At 43.0% G+C, this 20,767-nt stretch overlaps 1 long non-coding RNA gene across 1 annotated transcript; it reads left to right on the top strand.

The window, feature by feature from the left end:
- Nucleotides 1–8,757: 8,757 nt before the first annotated feature.
- LOC133547104 (uncharacterized) lies at nucleotides 8,758–9,566 on the top strand. Its single transcript, XR_009805343.1, has 2 exons — nucleotides 8,758–9,176; nucleotides 9,266–9,566. It is a non-coding gene; the product is annotated as an uncharacterized LOC133547104 (long non-coding RNA).
- Nucleotides 9,567–20,767: the final 11,201 nt, after the last annotated feature.

The raw sequence follows: 20,767 nt of genomic DNA, 5'->3' as shown, positions 1-20,767 counted from the left end.
AAATAGTTCACTAAAATTGATTGGAAACATAATACAGGACTGTGTGATTCTTGCCATCAGATAAAAAATAATGACCATGTTTTAATACAATGTAAGAAATACAATAGAGAAAGTGAACAATACTGGAAAGTAGGCTGGCGAAAGAAAATATTAGGTTAGCAGTGGGAGATATATTAGGATTTAATTCAGAACACATAGGATATAAAGCAATATAAACATATTTAAAAAAACACTGGGTTAAATAAAAGAAAATAAAGTAGGGATCCATCTCGGTCCACACTCCATTACAGTAGGTGGCGCTAATGCACACCACAAGGTTGCTTGCCAACCGCCATAAAAACATAAGAAAAAGGAGTGATGGGATCAGCAGTTATTTTGACTATACTGAATAACTAGAATCATTTCCTGAGATTGATTCGTTCAAAAAATTCGATCACTGAATCACTTCTGCAGCAGCAGTTCTGTGTGCAGGTCGGCGAATCATGAGTCAGTCAGTAACAGCTTCCCCAGCGGCAGATCTCGGTGTGTGTCAGTTGGCGAACGACACAAGCCCTCGGCACCCAATGAACGACACAAGCCCTCGGCGCCCAATGAACGACAAAAGCCCTCGGCGCCCAATGAACGACAAAAGCCCTCGGCGCCCAATGAACGACAAAAGCCCTCGGCGCCCAATGAACGACAAAAGCCCTCGGCGCCCAATGAACGAAAAAAGCCCTCGGCGCCCAATGAACGACAAAAGCCCTCGGCGCCCAATGAAGGACACAAGCCCTCGGCGCCCAATGAACGACACAAGCCCTCGGCGCCCAATGAACGACACAAGCCCTCGGCGCCCAATGAACGACACAAGCCCTCGGCGCCCAATGAACGACACAAGCCCTCGGCGCCCAATGAAGGACACAAGCCCTCGGCGCCCAATGAACGACACAAGCCCTCGGCGCCCAATGAAGGACACAAGCCCTCGGCGCCCAATGAAGGACACAAGCCCTCGGCGCCCAATGAAGGACACAAGCCCTCGGCGCCCAATGAAGGACACAAGCCCTCGGCGCCCAATGAAGGACACAAGCCCTCGGCGCCCAATGAAGGACACAAGCCCTCGGCGCCCAATGAAGGACACAAGCCCTCGGCGCCCAATGAAGGACACAAGCCCTCGGCGCCCAATGAAGGACACAAGCCCTCGGCACCCAATGAGCGACACAAGCCCTCGGCACCCAATGAGCGACACAAGCCCTCGGCGCCCAATGAAGGACACAAGCCCTCGGCGCCCAATGAACGACACAAGCCCTGGGCGCCCAATGAACGACACAAGCCCTCGGCACCCAATGAACGACACAAGCCCTCGGCGCCCAATGAAGGACACAAGCCCTCGGCGCCCAATGAACGACACAAGCCCTGGGCGCCCAATGAACGACACAAGCCCTCGGCGCCCAATGAACGACACAAGCCCTGGGCGCCCAATGAACGACACAAGCCCTCGGCACCCAATGAACGACACAAGCCCTCGGCGCCCAATGAAGGACACAAGCCCTCGGCGCCCAATGAAGGACACAAGCCCTCGGCACCCAATGAGCGACACAAGCCCTCGGCACCCAATGAACGACACAAGCCCTCGGCGCCCAATGAAGGACACAAGCCCTCAGCACCCAATGAGCGACACAAGCCCTCGGCACCCAATGAACGACACAAGCCCTCGGCGCCCAATGAACGACACAAGCCCTCGGCACCCAATGAACGACACAAGCCCTCGGCGCCCAATGAAGGACACAAGCCCTCGGCGCCCAATGAAGGACACAAGCCCTCGGCGCCCAATGAACGACACAAGCCCTGGGCGCCCAATGAAGGACACAAGCCCTCAGCACCCAATGAGCGACACAAGCCCTCGGCACCCAATGAACGACACAAGCCCTCGGCGCCCAATGAAGGACACAAGCCCTCGGCGCCCAATGAACGACACAAGCCCTCGGCGCCCAATGAACGACACAAGCCCTCGGCACCCAATGAACGACACAAGCCCTCGGCGCCCAATGAAGGACACAAGCCCTCGGCACCCAATGAACGACACAAGCCCTCGGCGCCCAATGAAGGACACAAGCCCTCGGCGCCCAATGAAGGACACAAGCCCTCGGCACCCAATGAAGGACACAAGCCCTCGGCACCCAATGAACGACACAAGCCCTCAGCACCCAATGAACGACACAAGCCCTCGGCGCCCAATGAAGGACACAAGCCCTCGGCACCCAATGAACGACACGCACAGTGACTGAACGAGAGCCTCAATGTGACGTTCTCCTCCGCGACAGTCAGTTCTCTGTGTCAGTAGGTCCGCGAATCCTGATTCTGAATAAGTGAGTGCAGCGTGAACGTGAGTCACGTCTTCAGCGACAACCAGTCAGTTCTTGTAGGTCCGTGAAGCGAGCCTGAATCACTCAGCTACGGTTCTGTGGGCCAGAGGGCGACAAACGTGAATCGCTCTCTGCAAAAGCAAATATTAAATTAAGAAACCCTTAACAAATGCCAACATAAAAACTAAATGTTCTGTAGCCTAAGTTTAAAAATATAACAAAGAAAATGTAAACTTGAATATGCAAACAAAAAAAAAATACCTTCAAAATAAAACAAATAAATTAAGAGGCAGAAATGCCAACATGAAGACTAAATGTTCTGTAGCCTACGTTTTAAAAATATAACAAAGAAAATATCAGCTTAAATGTGCAAACAAAAATAAAATAAAAGGCCACCTTAAATAAAACAAAACAAATATTAAACCAAGTGCCCGAAATGCCAACATAAAAACAAAAAATTCTGTAGCTTACATTGAAAAATATAAAAATGGAAATATTGCCTTCCGCCCGATTGTAGCTGAGATAGGCGCCAGCGCCCCCCGCAACCCCGAACGGGAATAAGCGGTAGAAATGGATGGATGGATGGATGGATGGTTATCAACTTAAATATGCAATAAAAATGTTATGTGTTGAGATAATGGAAACGGGGTGCGTGTGTGTGTTCATTTTCACGTGGCTTGAGTCAACATTAGCCGTTAGCTTGGAGAATGAATGGAGAAGGGATGCCAATGGCATGAAACATATCTTGGAGAATGAATGGAGAAGGGATGTCAATGGCATGAAACATATCTTGGAGAATGAATGGAGAAGGGATGCCAATGGCATGAAACATATCTTGGAGAATGAATGGAGAAGGGATGCCAATGGCATGAAACCTATCTTGGAGAATGAATGGAGAAGGGATGCCAATGGCATGAAACATATCTTGGAGAATGAATGGAGAAGGGATGTCAATGGCATGAAACATATCTTGGAGAATGAATGGAGAAGGGATGCCAATGGCATGAAACATATCTTGGAGAATGAATGGAGAAGGGATGCCAATGGCATGAAACATATCTTGGAGAATGAATGGAGAAGGGAGGTCAATGGCATGAAACATATCTTGGAGAATGAATGGAGAAGGGATGCCAATGGCATGAAACATATCTTGGAGAATGAATGGAGAAGGGATGCCAATGGCATGAAACATATCTTGGAGAATGAATGGAGAAGGGATGCCAATGGCATGAAACATATCTTGGAGAATGAATGGAGAAGGGATGTCAATGGCATGAAACATATCTTGGAGAATGAATGGAGAAGGGATGCCAATGGCATGAAACATATCTTGGAGAATGAATGGAGAAGGGATGCCAATGGCATGAAACCTATCTTGGAGAATGAATGGAGAAGGGATGCCAATGGCATGAAACATATCTTGGAGAATGAATGGAGAAGGGATGCCAATGGCATGAAACATATCTTGGAGAATGAATGGAGAAGGGATGCCAATGGCATGAAACATATCTTGGAGAATGAATGGAGAAGGGATGCCAATGGCATGAAACATATCTTGGAGAATGAATGGAGAAGGGAGGTCAATGGCATGAAACATATCTTGGAGAATGAATGGAGAAGGGATGCCAATGGCATGAAACATATCTTGGAGAATGAATGGAGAAGGGATGCCAATGGCATGAAACATATCTTGGAGAATGAATGGAGAAGGGATGCCAATGGCATGAAACATATCTTGGAGAATGAATGGAGAAGGGATGTCAATGGCATGAAACATATCTTGGAGAATGAATGGAGAAGGGATGCCAATGGCATGAAACATATCTTGGAGAATGAATGGAGAAGGGATGCCAATGGCATGAAACCTATCTTGGAGAATGAATGGAGAAGGGATGCCAATGGCATGAAACATATCTTGGAGAATGAATGGAGAAGGGATGCCAATGGCATGAAACATATCTTGGAGAATGAATGGAGAAGGGAGGTCAATGGCATGAAACATATCTTGGAGAATGAATGGAGAAGGGATGCCAATGGCATGAAACATATTCCCGCGACGGGAGGACAATCACTCGCGGCATTTGGGCAAGCAGAGCAGAGAGCGAGAGAGTTGTCGTTCACTGAGTGATTCATGTCGTTAATCCGCGGTGAACGAATCGTTCGCGCAATCCCTCCCCCGCCCACATGACGAGTAGCTGGCTGCGTCGTTCGCCGACGTCGAGGGTTCAGCGAGTCACAGAATGCGGAAGTTCCACTCATACCGGCATGGTTGCGGCGGAGCTCAACTGAACTGAGAAAAGAACGAATCAGTTCATGAAGTGATTCGGTTCTGTACATTCACTCAAAAGATTCGTTCGTGAACGACACAACACTAGAAGGCGGCCGACAAGAGCAATTCGAAGGAGAAAGACGTGAGCAGGACGCTAATAAGTCAGTCTTACTATTTGTTATCCAGTTTGAAATATTTACGTCGTATAAAATACATATTTGATTCTTTATTAAAGGATAAAGTGGTCTCGATGCGCTAGAAGCACTGTGCCGCTTCTCCTGCTATCTTTGCTTGTTAGTTAGCTTAGCTCGCTAGTTAGCTTAGCTTGCTAGCTGCTAACAGAAGACACAGAAGTTATCAACACATCGCTAAGTAGAGATCAAGTGTGAGAGTAAAGTGTTGTGATTGTGTGAAAATGTCTACATTACAAATGTTGAGAGCGTTGGTGGATCAGCGACTAACTGCTGCTGTTGAAGAAATATTTGTAGTGTTAGAAAGAACGATAGCAGAATACCAGGCGGAACTTTCTAGAACAAAGGAGGATTACAATCAACTACTGGACGCTGTTTTCAAGAAACATCAAGTTGTGTCACACAGAACAGGTTTGTTGACTTCTTACTCTCACATCTTTACTAACTTTATATTTGATTAATAACAGGAAAAATACATTTGGAATATATAATATAATCACAATGAGCAGTGGAACTGTGTCTTCTTCCATCACACCTTCAACCATCCTCCATTGCAGCAAATACATTACATTTCCTACAGGTATTATTATCACTGAAGGACTGTAGAACATGGCTAAACATGTTACACACAAAGGATGGACAAGCTAATAGTTAAGCTAGCCGCTAAAATAGCTTGAAACAAGAATAAATATGTGCTTAGTCATTTTTCCCGTTCAAAATGAATTGGCTGTTTTTCAAACTTCCACCATTTCCACTTTTTTCAAGTGACTCAAATCATTCCATCTTCTACATGTTTCACTAAACCTGGACATTCAAACTATCATTTTTCCAAGTTAAAATTTTTTCGAAGAATGCCCAAAATTCACGTTTTTTCAAACCCTTTTTTCACCCTTTTTTGTGTCGACCACATTTTTCAACCCACTTCAACCGTTCCACCAGCAAATCATTCCTCTTAATGATGACAAAACACAAAGTTGTTTTTTTCTCTGGAAAAATTCTTGGTTTTCCCAAAAATCCGGGAATTCCATAATACTATTTCTCAACAAAAAATGTTACTATTTCAACATTTCTCGACTGATTTGAAAAATTCCAACACCAACCATTCACTCCTTCAGAACATTCACAAATTTTAGCATTTTCTACAAACCCCGTTTCCATATGAGTTGTTAAATTGTCTTAAATGTAAATATAAACGGAATACAATGATTTGCAAATCCTTTTCAACCCATATTCAATTGAAGGCACATCAAAGACAAGATATTTGATGTTCAAACTCATAAACTTCTTTTTTTTTAAATAATAATTCACTTAGAATTTCATGGCTGCAACACGTGCTAAAGTAGTTGGGAAAGGGCATGTTCACCACTGTGTTACAAACCCCAATTCCATATGAGTTGGGAAATTGTACATCCATCCATTTTCTACCGCTTATTCCCTTTTTGGGGTCGTGGGGGGCGCTAGCGCCTATCTCAGCTACAATCGGGCGGGAAGCAGGTTATACCCTGGACAAGTCGCCACCTCATCGCAGGGCCGACACAGACAGACAGACAACATTCACACTCACATTCACACACTAGGGACCATTTTGTGTTGCCAATCAACCTATCCCCAGGTGCATGTCTTTGGAAGTGGGAGGAAGCCGGAGTACCCGGAGGGAACCCACGCAGTCACGGGGAGAACATGCATACCCCACACAGAAATATCTCGAGCCTGGGATTGAACCCAGGACTGCAGGACCTTCGTACTGTGAGGCAGATGCACTAACCCCTCTTCCACCGTGACGCCGTTGGGAAATTGTGTTAGATGTAAATATAAACAGAATACAATGACTTGCAAATCCTTTTCAACCCATATTCAGTTGAATGCACTACAAAGACAAGATGTTTGATGTTCAAAATCATAAACTTGATATTTATAGATCCAGATACAAATGTTTTCTCCCACATCTGTTGTGGGACATGCGCATTCTGCGTCTCTCTCCGCTGCGAGTCCAACCAGAGGACCCGCCGACAGCGCACTCCAGACACGCCCCCGCATTCATCAAGCGGACCGCGCCCACTCTCCGCCGCAGCCGGCTGCAGGACACACCTGTGACTGACGATGAGCAGCATAAAAGACCAGTGGACACAGGGATCCGTGCGGGAACTTAGTTCCAAATGCGTACCGTAAGCAATCACCCTGCGTTATGCAAACCTGCTCTCCCTGTGCCCTGTACCTCTACGTGTTCTCAGTGTCTTTTCCCGTGTCCCCACAGAATCCTCCGTCGCCCGCAAGGTGAGCTGTGCGTCTCACTCTTTTCCCTGGATCTCCCTCTGGATTCTGACTGCCTCCTTTGTACCTCGACTCCTCGCTCGTTTGACCTGAACCCTCTGCCTGCCCCACGGACTTCCGCGTTCTCTTTTGTCAACACTTGGGTAAAACACACTTCAGTTAATTTACACACTTAGAGTAACACCATACACTCTATAGTTTTTGCCACGCTCCATTTACTTAGTATATTTTCTGTTGATTTATTATTACATATATATATTAATAAATATTTGGACATACTGCCACCTGGTGTCCGTTTGCCGTCACGTCCTCCCTTAGTAAACCATAACAGTAAGTTCCCGCCAAAATTATATATAGGACCTGACGGCTGTTTTTTTTTGTTTGTTTTTTTCTCTTTTGCTCGTCCCCCAGTGACTTTAGCTCCGCCTCAGTGACTTTTTTTCCCCTTCCTCCTCCCTTTTTGTCCCTCTTTGGATGTCTTTTTCTTTTTCCTCCACCATGGACAATGTTTATAGCCCTCAACACTCTCTCAAGGGACTGTTTGATTTCAATACAGGGAAGGAGGAATTTTCTCGTTGCCTGAACACCCTCTTCCCACCCTTTGTTCCTAAGCCAGCAGGAAGCGTCAGGCATCCGCTTTCGGAAGGGGGGGATAGTACTGGTGGCTGTGCTGGTGTGGGGGCACAGCGGCATCCAGACAGGCAAACACCTTCCAGACCTATACCATCAGTCTTTCATTTTAGTACTGGTGGCTGTGCTAATGTGGTAGCACAGCTGCAACCAGACAGACTTCCCCCTGCCAGAGATATCCCACCTATCTTCCGCTTTTCCCAGCCGCAGCCACCAGTCCCCTGGCTAGCCTCCGAGCTAGCGCCTGTCCACGAGCTAGCCTCCGAGCTAGCGCCAGTCCCCGAGCTAGCCTCCGAGCTAGCGCCAGTCCCCGAGCTAGCCTCCGAGCTAGCGCCAGTCCCCGAGCTAGCCTCCGAGCTAGCGCCAGTCCCCGAGCTAGCCCCCGAGCCAGCGGCCGTCCCCGAGCTAGCCCCCGAGCCAGCGGCCGTCCCCGAGCTAGCCCCCGAGCTAGCCCCCGAGCTAGCGCCAGTCCCCGAGCTAGCCCCCGAGCTAGCGCCAGTCCCCGAGCTAGCCCCCGAGCTAGCGCCAGTCCCCGAGCTAGCCCCCGAGCTAGCGTCAGTCCCCGAGCCAGCCCCCGAGCTAGCGTCAGCCCCCGAGCTAGCGTCAGTCCCCGAGCCAGCCCCCGAGCTAGCGTCAGTCCCCGAGCCAGCCCCCGAGCTAGCGTCAGTCCCCGAGCCAGCCCCCGAGCTAGCGTCAGTTCCCAAGCCAGCCCCCGAGCTAGCCCCAGTCCCCGAGCTAGCCCCCGAGCCAGCGGCAGTCCCCGAGCTAGCCCCCGAGCTAGCACCAGCCCCTTGGCAAGCCCCTGAGCTAGCACCTGTCCCCAGGCTAGCCTGTGAGCTAGCACCCATACCTAGGCTGGCCCTGACCCCCGCCCCTCAGCCAGTAACACTGGCTTCAGCTCCTCAGCCATCTCCTCGTGTCCGGCGGGCTGCAGCACGGCGCCGCCCACCTCCTTGTGTCCGGCGGTCCTCACTACAGTGCCGTCCGCCTCCTCGTGTCCGGCGGCCCGCACCAGGGAACCATTCGCGCCCGCCTTACCGACAGCCAAGACGTCGATCGTTCTTTGGTCGTCCACTTCGCCGGCCGCAGCGGCGGTCCACCCGACGCCGCCACCAGACTTGTCCCCGATGGCTTCTGAGACACTTGGGCTGGCGACCCACCACCAGTTCACCCCTCCACCCTCCCTTGATTTTTGTTCCTGCTTTTGGGGGTGTTCAGATTCTAGGACATCTGGAATCTGTCCATAGGGGGGGGATACTGTTGTGGGACATGCGCATTCTGCGTCTCTCTCCGCTGCGAGTCCAACCAGAGGACCCGCCGACAGCGCACTCCAGACACGCCCCCGCATTCATCAAGCGGACCGCGCCCACTCTCCGCCGCAGCCGGCTGCAGGACACACCTGTGACTGACGATGAGCAGCATAAAAGACCAGTGGACACAGGGATCCGTGCGGGAACTTAGTTCCAAATGCGTACCGTAAGCAATCACCCTGCGTTATGCAAACCTGCTCTCCCTGTGCCCTGTACCTCTACGTGTTCTCAGTGTCTTTTCCCGTGTCCCCACAGAATCCTCCGTCGCCCGCAAGGTGAGCTGTGCGTCTCACTCTTTTCCCTGGATCTCCCTCTGGATTCTGACTGCCTCCTTTGTACCTCGACTCCTCGCTCGTTTGACCTGAACCCTCTGCCTGCCCCACGGACTTCCGCGTTCTCTTTTGTCAACACTTGGGTAAAACACACTTCAGTTAATTTACACACTTAGAGTAACACCATACACTCTATAGTTTTTGCCACGCTCCATTTACTTAGTATATTTTCTGTTGATTTATTATTACATATATATATTAATAAATATTTGGACATACTGCCACCTGGTGTCCGTTTGCCGTCACGTCCTCCCTTAGTAAACCATAACAACATCGGTAATAAATAGTTTTTATTATCCAGATGAACAATATAATGAAATAGAATAATATAGTAAAAAGAGAATACAATGATTTGCTAATTATTTTCAACTTAAATTCAATTGAATAGACTGCAAAAACAAGATATTTCATGTCCACACTGAGAAACTTATTTTTTTTTTTGCAAATAATAATTAACTTAGAATTTCATGGCTGCAACACATGCCAAAGTAATTGGGAAAGGGCATGTTCACCACTGTGTTTCATCACATTTTCTTTTAACAACACTCAATAAACGTTTGGGAACTGAGGAAACTAATTGTTGAAACTTTGAAAGTGGAATTCTTTCCGATTCATGTTTTATGTAGAGCTTCAGTCGTTCAACAGTCCGGGGTCTCCGCTGTCGTATTTTACGCTTCATAATGTGTCACACATTTTCCATGGAAGACTGGTCTGGACTGCAGGCGGGCCAGGAAAGTACCCGCATTCTTTTACTACGAAGCCACGCTGTTGTAACACGTGGCTTGGCATTGTCTTGCTGAAATAAGCAGGGGCGTCCATGATAACATTGCTTGGATGACAACATATGTTGCCCCAAAACCTGTATGGACCATTCAGCTGCTTTTGATGATTTTATGCACCGTAGATGGTAAAATCCCTGAATTCCTTGCAATAGCTCGTTGAGAAATGTTGTCCTGAAACTGTTCGACATTTTGCTTACAAATTGGTGACCCTCACCCCATCCTTGTTTGTGAATTACTTAGCATTTCACAAAAGCTGCTTTTATACCCAATCATGGCACCCACCTGTTCCAAATTAGCCTGCACACCTGTGGGATGTTCCAGATAAGTGTTTGATGAGCATTCCTCAACTTTGTAAGTATTTATTGCCACCTTTCCCAACTCCTTGGTCACGTGTTGCTGGCATCAAATTCTAAAGTTAACGATTATTTGCAAAAAAAAGTTTATCAGTTTGAACATCAAATATGTTGTCTTTGTCGCATATTCAACTGATTATGGGTTGAAAATGTATTCCGTTTATATTTACATCCAACACAATTTCCCAACTCATATGGAAACGGGGTTTGTAAAAGAATTCCGCTTTTCCCAAAATTCCCAAATTTTCCTGAAATTCTCATTGAAAATATTGGTACATTTTTCAAAGTTCCACAACCTCAACATGTTTCATCCGATTCACTCCTTGCCAACCTCAAACTGTTCAGCCTATTTGGTAATCACGGGCTTTCCCTTGACCAATTCCAAAAATTCCCAGAATTACACGTTTTCCGTGACATTTTTCCCCATTCAAAATGAATGAGCCATTTTTCAAAATGCCACCATTTCCACATTTTTACACCGATTCAAACATATTCCACTAATTCTGGAAATTGAAATTACAACATTTTTTAACCCACTTCCACAGTTCCACCGTCAAATCATTCCTTTCCATCAGGACAGAAAACAAATTTGTTTTTTGAATTGAAAAAAATCCTGGTGTTCCCAAAATTCACGGAATTCCATAAAACCATTTCTCAATTAAGTATGTTACGACTTCAACATTTCTCAACTGATTTGAATAATTCCAACACCAACCATTTCAACTCATTCAGAACATTCACATTTTATAGCATTTCCAAAAAAATTCCCGCTTTACCTGAAAATCCAAAAATTCCATGAAATTCCCATTGAAAGGAATAAAATGAAAGTTCCACAACTTTCACATTTTTCATCTGATTCAAACCGTTCCAACTTCAAAATATTCAGTGTGTTCAGGAATTGTGTGCTCCTTTCAACACTTATTAAAAGAAATTCCCGGATTTTCTGGAATTCCCCGTTTTTAGGGACATTTTCCCCATTCAAAATTAATTATCCATTTTTCAATTTTCCACAATTCCCACATGTTTCAAACCATTACACTTTCAACACAATAAATTCATCCTGGAAATTCAAACAACCAGTTTTCCACATTCAACAAATTTCCAGGAATTCTCATATTTTCCTAACCTTATTTCCAACCTTCTTTAGTGCAATGACTACTTTCACATTGTTCAACCCATTTCAACCGTTCCACTGTCAAAACATTCCTCTGAGTCAGGACAAAAAAAGCATGTTGGTTTTAGAACTTAAAAAAAATCACGGTTTTCCCAAAATTCAAACTCTGCAAAATCAAATCGTTCCAACATTCAAACTATTCTTACATTCATACTACATTCTGTCAACCTTTCAGTTCAACTTCAGCATTGGAGCATTCACACACAATTCTTTCAGGAATTGCTTCATCTACTTATTAGTATTATTTTACTTAAATGTAGCTTACCACATTGAAAGCGTGGACTGTATGAATGGTGCCTTTCCAGTTCTCACACTAATGCAATTTCAGTGTCTAGAAACGCACTAAATTAATATTTTTTTACAATTATTGTGTGTGAATGTGAGTGTGAATGTTGTCTGTCTATCCGTGTTGGCCCTGCGATGAGGTGGCGACTTGTCCAGGGTGTACCCCGCCTTCCGCCCGATTGTAGCTGAGATAGGCGCCAGCGCCCCCTGCGACCCCAAAAGGGAATAAGCGGTAGAAAATGGATGGATGGATGGATAATAATAATGATGGATTAGATTTATATCGCGCTTTTCTATTGTTAGATACTTAAAGCGCTCACAGAGAAGTGGGAATCCATCATTCATTCACACAAGGTGGTGGTAAGCTACATCTGTAGCCACAGCTGCCCTGGGGTAGACTGACGGAAGCGTGGCTGCTAATTTGCGCCTACGGCCCCTCTGACCACCACCAATCATTCATTCATCATTCATTCATCGGTGTGAGTGGCACCGGGGGCAAGGGTGAAGTGTCTTGCCCAAGGACACAACGGCAGCGATTTGGATGTCAATAGGTGGGAAGCGAATCTGCAACCCTCAGGTTTCTGGCACGGCCGCTCTACCCACTACGCCATGCCGCCCCATAATAAGGTAATCAAGTTATATTTTGAAGGAGTAGTCAGTAATGTGATTACTTCTTCCCAGTTTAACTGTAGTGACACTATCTGAATGAAAGCAAAACAGATGTCATTGTTTTTGGCCAACATGTTGATTGTGCTCAAGTGGTTTTTAGAGCAGACATGTCTCTAAAGATGAATGTGAAAATGACAGTAATTATTGTCCACCAGCAGGGGGAGCTCATCACTAGTACTACTGCGTGGAGGCTGGCATGTGGTACATTATTTCCTGTGTGTGTATGACTTATTCAGAGGGACAACAGCACACTAGTATGGATTGCAGGAATTAATTTGAGGATGTTTTTATATGAATAAGGTGGATTGGATGTTAGCCTGGGAAGGCATTCCCCTGGAGGTCTTCTTCATGTGTCAGCTGGAAGTACTCTGACTGCTGTGAGGGGAAACTGATGAGATTGTGAGATCATATGTTGGTGCAGGACAATGTCTCATGTGACTGAGCAAAGCTGGACTTTTATCAAGAATGTTTGTTTTCTCCTGTCTCACAGACCTAAAAGAAGAGCATCTTCCCTATGAGCAGGAGGAGGAACCACTGTCCCCCAACATGCATGAGGAAGACGAGACGCCACAGACCCATAATGTTAAAATGACTCTTCACATTAAAAAGGGAGAGGAGGACCCACTCACCCCCTACTTTAAAAAGGAAGAGGAGGACCAAGAGCCGCCGCACATTAGAGAGGAAGAGGAGGAAGAGGGCATCAGTCAGCCTAAATGGTTGGAGGAGTTCCCAGTGACTGGTGTCCCTGTGAAGAGTGAAGATGATGAGGTGAAAGGTGAAAGTGAGGAGAGGGGAGGGGGGGAGCCTCCAAGCAGCAGCTCAACACAACACATGACAACAGAAGCTGATGGAGACCACTGTGGAGGATCACAAGCAGACAAGCTCTTAGCTCCACTATCAGATAGTGAGGACACAACGTCACACTCTCCTGACACTGATGATGAAGACTCTAAAGATGATAAGACATGTCACACTGACAACACTCACTTCACATGTCCTCACTCTCACAAAACTTTTAAATACCATAGTCTTCTGAAAGAACACATGAGAACACACACTGGAGAAAAACCTTTTTCTTGTTCACTCTGTAGTAAAGGTTTTACACAACGTCAGAATTTAAAAGTACACATGAGAACACACACTGGTGAAAAACCTTTCATCTGTTCAACCTGTAGTAAAGGTTTTACAGAAAGTCGGAATTTGAAAGTACACACTAGAACACACACTGGTGAAAAATCACATTCCTGTTCAATCTGCAACAGAAGCTTTTGTGACCGATCAAACTTTGTAGCACACATGAGAAGACACCCAGGAGAGAAAGTGTTGAGTTGCAGTGTGTGTGGTGAAAGATTGTCTTCTAAGTACCAGTGTAAGAAACACAAGTGTGCTGGTGAGAACAGCAGCAGCAAATGAAACTGCAGGATTTGAAATAAACTGTCCAGACTTTCATTTTGACTTTCTAACAACATCAGCACATATAACATGTGTGACATTGTTGTTTGTCTAACAATCTTGTTAACATGCTTCTATATTTATACACTCTTTTTTTTCAGTCCATTACATGCATTAATATGCAACATTGTGTACTTTTATTAAAATTGAAACAAACCAATTTGAAAAGGTGAGAGTAAACTGTAAAATACCTTTTAAATACAATAAACATTTTATGTGTATATATATTCATCAGACAATTTTACACTTATTTTATTCTGTTTTAGATAGATTAGATAGTACTTTATTTATTCCTTCAGGAGAGTTCCTTCAGGAAAATAAACATTTTCCGTACAATCCCATTCAAGATCAGACAAACATTACAGGGAGACAGAACAGGATCGCTGACGGGTCTGCCGGCTTCCAGCGCCCCTTACAAAAAAGGTGAGATACAGGTAAACAAGGGGGGAATGGGAGAAAAAAATAGAAGATTAAAATAAAATAACAAAAAATTCTATCTAAGACTGGGCCCTGGAGAGGGTGTCCAGACTGAGGCCAAGGGGGGAAAAAAAACAACTCATAGCCATAGTACACATCCCTCTCACATGTGTGTAAGAGGGAAACATCAAAGAACACAAAGGACATGAAAGACATTAAAGCAGCAGATACAAGCAGACACTTCTACATACAGCTATGAATAAAAAGTAAAGGAAACATATACACTGTGGTGGCCTCTGCGGTGTTCCATGCCATCGTCTGCTGGGGTGAAGGGAGCATGGCCAGAGACGGGAGCAGACCCAACAAAGCAACCAAGAGAGCCGCCAACCAACTCTCGGCCAGTGTCCAGTCCGCATGGATGAGTGAGGATGTGTGCAAGGAGACTGAGGTGTCCGACACTTGCTCATTCAGCCAAGACACTGTAAAGCTTGTCCGTCCCGGCACTCAGAGCTAGCTCCGCAGTCCTGTCTCTTCATCTGCATCTCCTCCAGTACATCCAAACTCTGCAGTCCTGTCCCCTCATCCGCATCTCCTCCAGTACATCCAAACTCTGCAGTCCTGTCCCCTCATCCACATCTCCTCCAGTACATCCAAACTGACTCTGGTGTAGCAGAGACCCTGCAGCTGGTCTCTATGGCCAAAAGGCTCCCGGGAGGCAGATCCAGAAGTCCACAAAAAAAGCACCGCAAAGGTCACGAAAGTGGCACCCCTTGTCACACAGTCCCAAAGGGTCCCGGACCAAAAGGCAAAAAAATATAATAACACGTGAAAAGAAGAGAGAAACACAAAAGGATGACACAAGAGCACAGAGATCCTGCCAACAGCAGCCACTACAGCAGCGCCATCTTGGGAAAAAAAATATTGAAGTGTTGCATATTTGTATTTGTAATTGTTAATAATCCCATAGATTATCACCTTTATATGATATACATATGTACTGGTTCACATCTGAAACATCTTCTGGACCACTTCAGGAAGCATATTATTATTTACTTTATACATCATTTGAACAGTTGTCTTTTATACAATTTTAAAATGTGTGACTTTATGAATCATTTGTTGGGTCTCTATAATCCATTTTATTAATTATCTTTTTTACTCTCTTTTGTAATATGATGATTGTGTTGTGATTGTTTTATATGTATGTCCCCAGACCTTTATGCAATGTGAAAGTGAAAGAAAATGACTAAATTGTCTGTGGAAGGATGGTTTTGTTTTTAGAAATTACATTTTGGATTTTAAAAAAAATCCCATTTTTGTCTTTTAAACATTTGTTACTTTTTCTGTTTTGTTTTTTTAACATCCCAAAAACAATATCAATATCAATCAAATTTCGGAGTGTAAGGCAAAATCCAATAATGAACATTTACTTTGCATACATTCATAAAATAAACTGTTTATTTTGTTTCCCTATCACAGAACGAACAGGTATTGTCTTCAATTGCAAAACAACATCCTAAAAAATATTTTAAGTGGTCTATTCCGTTTTTTTTCTCAAATGAACTCTTTTGCTTTTGGAAGAATGGAAACTTTCAAGTTATGATTTTTTTCTGTTCCACAGAAAATACAGTAAATAAGAAAAAGTAAAGAAGTAAAAACGATGATATGCTGTAATTAGAATCATTTGAAGGAAAGCCTTTCCAAAGGTGCACACTTCCGTATGTGCGGCGACAGGTGCTTGAGGCGGAACAATTGTTCTACAATCCTATCAGCAATGAAAGGCAGTTTTGTTTCCTTCAGGCCGAGTGTATGCCTTCCATCAATGTTCACTGTGCTCCCCATTAGCTGTGGCTTGGTATTGAGAAGAAGTCAATAGTGCATATTCTACCTGTTTTGCTGGCTGTGTAACTATATAAGATCATAGAAAACACAATCTGAATAAAAAAAAATCCTTTTAGAGGTTTAACTTGTGTAGTGTTTGAGTTTTAATGCATGTAATATTTATTCTGTTTGTGTAAAAGTTCAACATTTAGGATGATTTTGAAGATTTTCAACATCTTGCCATCTCCAGGTATTGCATACATTACAATGATTTGTGTGTCTCATGAAAAACAATATTTTTTGATGATGATCATGTTCCACGGATTCCACTCCAGTGTTGAGTTTTGGGGACTGAAAAAAAGAATAAAATTGTGTCATTTAAAATCATCTGCCGAGTAATATAACTGTTAATTGGTACTGTTTAGTAAACAAATAACTGTCAATTGATATAACCTATTAGTAGATAATCCATGACACTTAGAACATTTGTGATGACAGGATAACAATGATGTAATGTACCTTTCATGATTATTTGTACACAACATTATTGTAGAATGTAACAATATGTTTCAACAATGTTTATTTCAACTACAGTCCATGTCTGGTTTTAACATACCTGCTAAAGTAAAGTAAAGTTAAAGTACCAATGACTGTCACACACACACTAGGTGTGGCGAAATTATTCTCTGCATTTGACCCATCACCCTTGATCACCCCCTGGGAGGTGAGGAGAGCAGTGGGCAGCAGCGGTGCCGCGCCCGGGAATCATTTTTGGTGATTTAACCCCCAATTCCAACCCCTTAATGCTGAGTGCCAAGCAGGGAGGTAACCGGTCCCATTTTTATAGTCTTTGGTATGACTTGGCCGGGGTTTGAACTCACGACCTACCCATCTCAGGGCGAACACTCTAACCTCTAGGCCACTGAGTAGCCACACTGTTGTAACACATGCTGAATGTGGCTTGGTATTGTCTTGCTGAAATAAGCAGGGGCGTCCATGAAAAAGACGGCGCTTAAATGGCAGCATATGTTCTGAAACCTGTATGTACCGTTCAATATTAATGGTGCCTTCACAGATGTGTAAGTTACCCATGTCTTGGGCACTAATGCACCCCCATACCTTCACAGATGCTGGCTTTTCAACTTTGCTTCGATAACAGTCTGGATGGTTCGCTTCCCTTTTGGTCCGGATGACACGATGTTGAATATTTCCGAAAACAATTTGAAATGTGGACTTATCACACCACAGAACACTTTTCCACTCTGCATCAGTCCATCTTAGATGATCTCGGGCCCAGAGAAGCCGGTGGCATTTCTGGATGTTGTTGATAAATGGCTTTCGCTTTGCATAGTAGAGCTTTAACTTGCACTTACAGATGTAGCGACAAACTGTGTTTAGTGACAGTGGTTTTCTGAAGTGTTCCTGAGCCCATGTGGTGATATCCTTTAGAGCTTGATGTCGGTTTTTGATACAGTGCCATCTGAGGGATCGAAGGTCACGGTCATTCAATGTTGGTTTCCGGCCATGCCGCTTACGTGGAGTGATTTCTCCAGATTCTCTGAATCTTTTGATGATATTATGGAGCGTAGATGTTGAAATCCCTGAATTTTTTGAATTGCACTTTGAGAAATGTTGTTCTTAAACTGTTTGACTATTTGCTCACGCAGTTGTGGACAACTTGTGAAAGACTGAGCATTTTTTGGGAAGCTGTTTTTATACCCAATCATGGCAGCCACTTGTTCCCAATTAGCTTGCACACCTGTGGGATGTTCCAAATAAGTGTTTGATAGACAGACAGACAGACAGACAGACAGACAGACAGACAGACAGACAGACAGACAGACAGACAGGTAGATAGATAGATGGATGGATGGATGGATGGATGGATGGATGGATGGATGGATGGATGGATGGATGGATAGATAGATAGATAGATAGATGGATAGATAGATAGATAGATAGATAGATAGATAGATAGATAGATAGATAGATAGATAGATAGATAGATAGATAGATAGATAGATAGATAGATAGATAGATAGATAGATAGATAGATAGATAGATAGATAGATAGATAGATGGATAGATGGATAGATAGATAGTACTTCATTTATTCCCTCAGGAGAGTTCCTTCAGGAAAATAAAAAATTTTCAGCACAATCCCATTCAAGATCAGACAAACATTACAGGGAAATAGAACAGGATCACTGACGTGTCTGCCGACTTAAAAATTAAAATAAAATAAAATGAAATAAAATAAAATAAATGGGTCTAAGCCTGGGCCTCTGGAGAGGGGGTCCAGACTGAGGCCAAAGGGGAAAAAACAACTCATAGCCATAGCACACATAGTACACTTCCCTCTTACATGTGGAGGGAAACATCAAACATCAAAGAACACAAAGGACATGAAAGACATTAAAGCAGCGGAGCTGATGCAACCAGACACTTCTACATACATACATGAATAAAAAGTAATGTGATGAGCATTCTTCAACTTTATCAGTATTTATTGCCACCTTTCCCAACTTCTTTGTCACGTGTTGCTGGCATCAAATTCTAAAGTTAATGATTATTTGCAAAAAAATAAAGTTTATCAGTTTGAACATCAAATATGTTGTCTTTGTAGCATATTCAACTGAATATGGGTTGAAAAGGATTTGCAAATCATTGTATTCTGTTTATATTTACATCCAACACCATTTCCCAACTCATATGGAAACTGGGTTTGTAAACATGAGCGTTAAATGTTAAAACTAAATCTAAATCTTAAATCTAAACCTAGATCTTAAAACTAAATTATCTAAATGTTAGTGCTAAATTTTCAATCTAAGTCTAAATGTAAATCTAAATTTTAAATGTACATCTCTATCTAAATGAGAGCGCTTCATGTTAAATCTAAACATAAATCTTAAATCTGAATTTAAATCCATCCATCCATCCAAGGCGGGGTACACCCTGGACAAGTCGCTACCTCATCACAGCTGAATCTAAATCTGAGCGCTAAATGTTAAAACTAATCTCTAACCACTAGGCCTACTACATTTTGGTTTCCGTCAGCCATGGTGGGTCGAGATCATAGTCATTCTACATCCTGTACACAAATTCAAAATGACATTTTTCATACTCGGCACATTTTCTAACATAATCTTGTTAATATGCTCAATAAGGTTCTATTCAAATGTAATACAAGTAATACGTAAGACTTTATTTGCACACTTAAGTAGATAAGTTTCCAGGTGAAAAAAGATGCCACCTCACTAAAAAATATTAATTGTTTAACTCTTTATTTTCCATGAATTAATTTAGATCCAGAACACACATTGTTATATATCTTATTACATTATAATGATTATTATAATTGAATTTAAGTTTATGTAAAATATTTTCACACAACAAAGTGTGAATACATGTTGTAATGTGTGGGGTTGAGTTATAATTGATATAATACAATTAGGTATGGAAAATGCATTTTGTTTACTTGCCAACTATTCAAATTATACTTAATATACATATTTGTATAATGTCATGTAATAAAACTTAAACATTATTTATGTTAATATAAGAGTTTAATTGCTAGCCAGTTCTACTTCTGAGTATTTATTGTATTTTGTTATTGAACAATTAAACACACATAAACAATGTTTAGACACATTAAGGTACTTTCAATACAATATGAGTCAATGTTTTTTCAATATTTTACTCAGCAATATAAAAAACATCACATTAAATCCAATCCTCTTACAAACAATACCCGTTAAAGAAAGTAAAAGTAAATATGAGAGACCATTCCAATAAGATTAAAATAAAATGTAAATAATTAAATGATAAACTTGTGCTTAAATGCGCTTTTTTAAAACGACTTAATATATTCCAATATAATAATGTGTTTTTCTATTTTGTACAAATCTTCCAAGACTGAATGAATAAATTGAAATCATTAACACAATTTGAGGGTTTGGATTTCACTTTAAGAAAGAGACTTTTGTTTATGAGAGCAAATGTTTCACACTTTTTAAAAATGTATATAAATTCACGACACGATCGATCCACGCATGCGTGAATTTACGTCACTTCCTGTACTTTTTACAAAGGAGCTCCTTGGACGTCACGTTCTGTGATATTTCAATGTTTTATTTATGTTTTGTAAAAAATAGATTATCCAGGAGTAAAATTGAACAATAATAAAAACACGTGGAAGGGTAAATTTAAATAAATCAGGCAGTAATATCGCTACAATTTCTAGCACTTTCACTCTTGTCATTGCAATGAATGTCGCACGGGGGCGCCACTGAACCCCAACATTAAAGCTTTGTTTGATATACTTTGAATTTATTTTTAAAAAACAAGACACTCGTTTATATCACATTGTTATTCAAATAAATATTACGTAAAAGAAAAGCATGGTAACAGTGACAGCAGGCAATATATTATATAGAGCTACCTCTTCGTCCACTCGGCTGTGACGTCATTCC

The sequence above is a fragment of the Nerophis ophidion genome, unplaced genomic scaffold (assembly GCF_033978795.1).
Source record: "Nerophis ophidion isolate RoL-2023_Sa unplaced genomic scaffold, RoL_Noph_v1.0 HiC_scaffold_62, whole genome shotgun sequence".
Lineage (NCBI taxonomy): Eukaryota > Metazoa > Chordata > Actinopteri > Syngnathiformes > Syngnathidae > Nerophis > Nerophis ophidion.
This window is presented reverse-complemented; position numbering and strand designations above follow the sequence as displayed.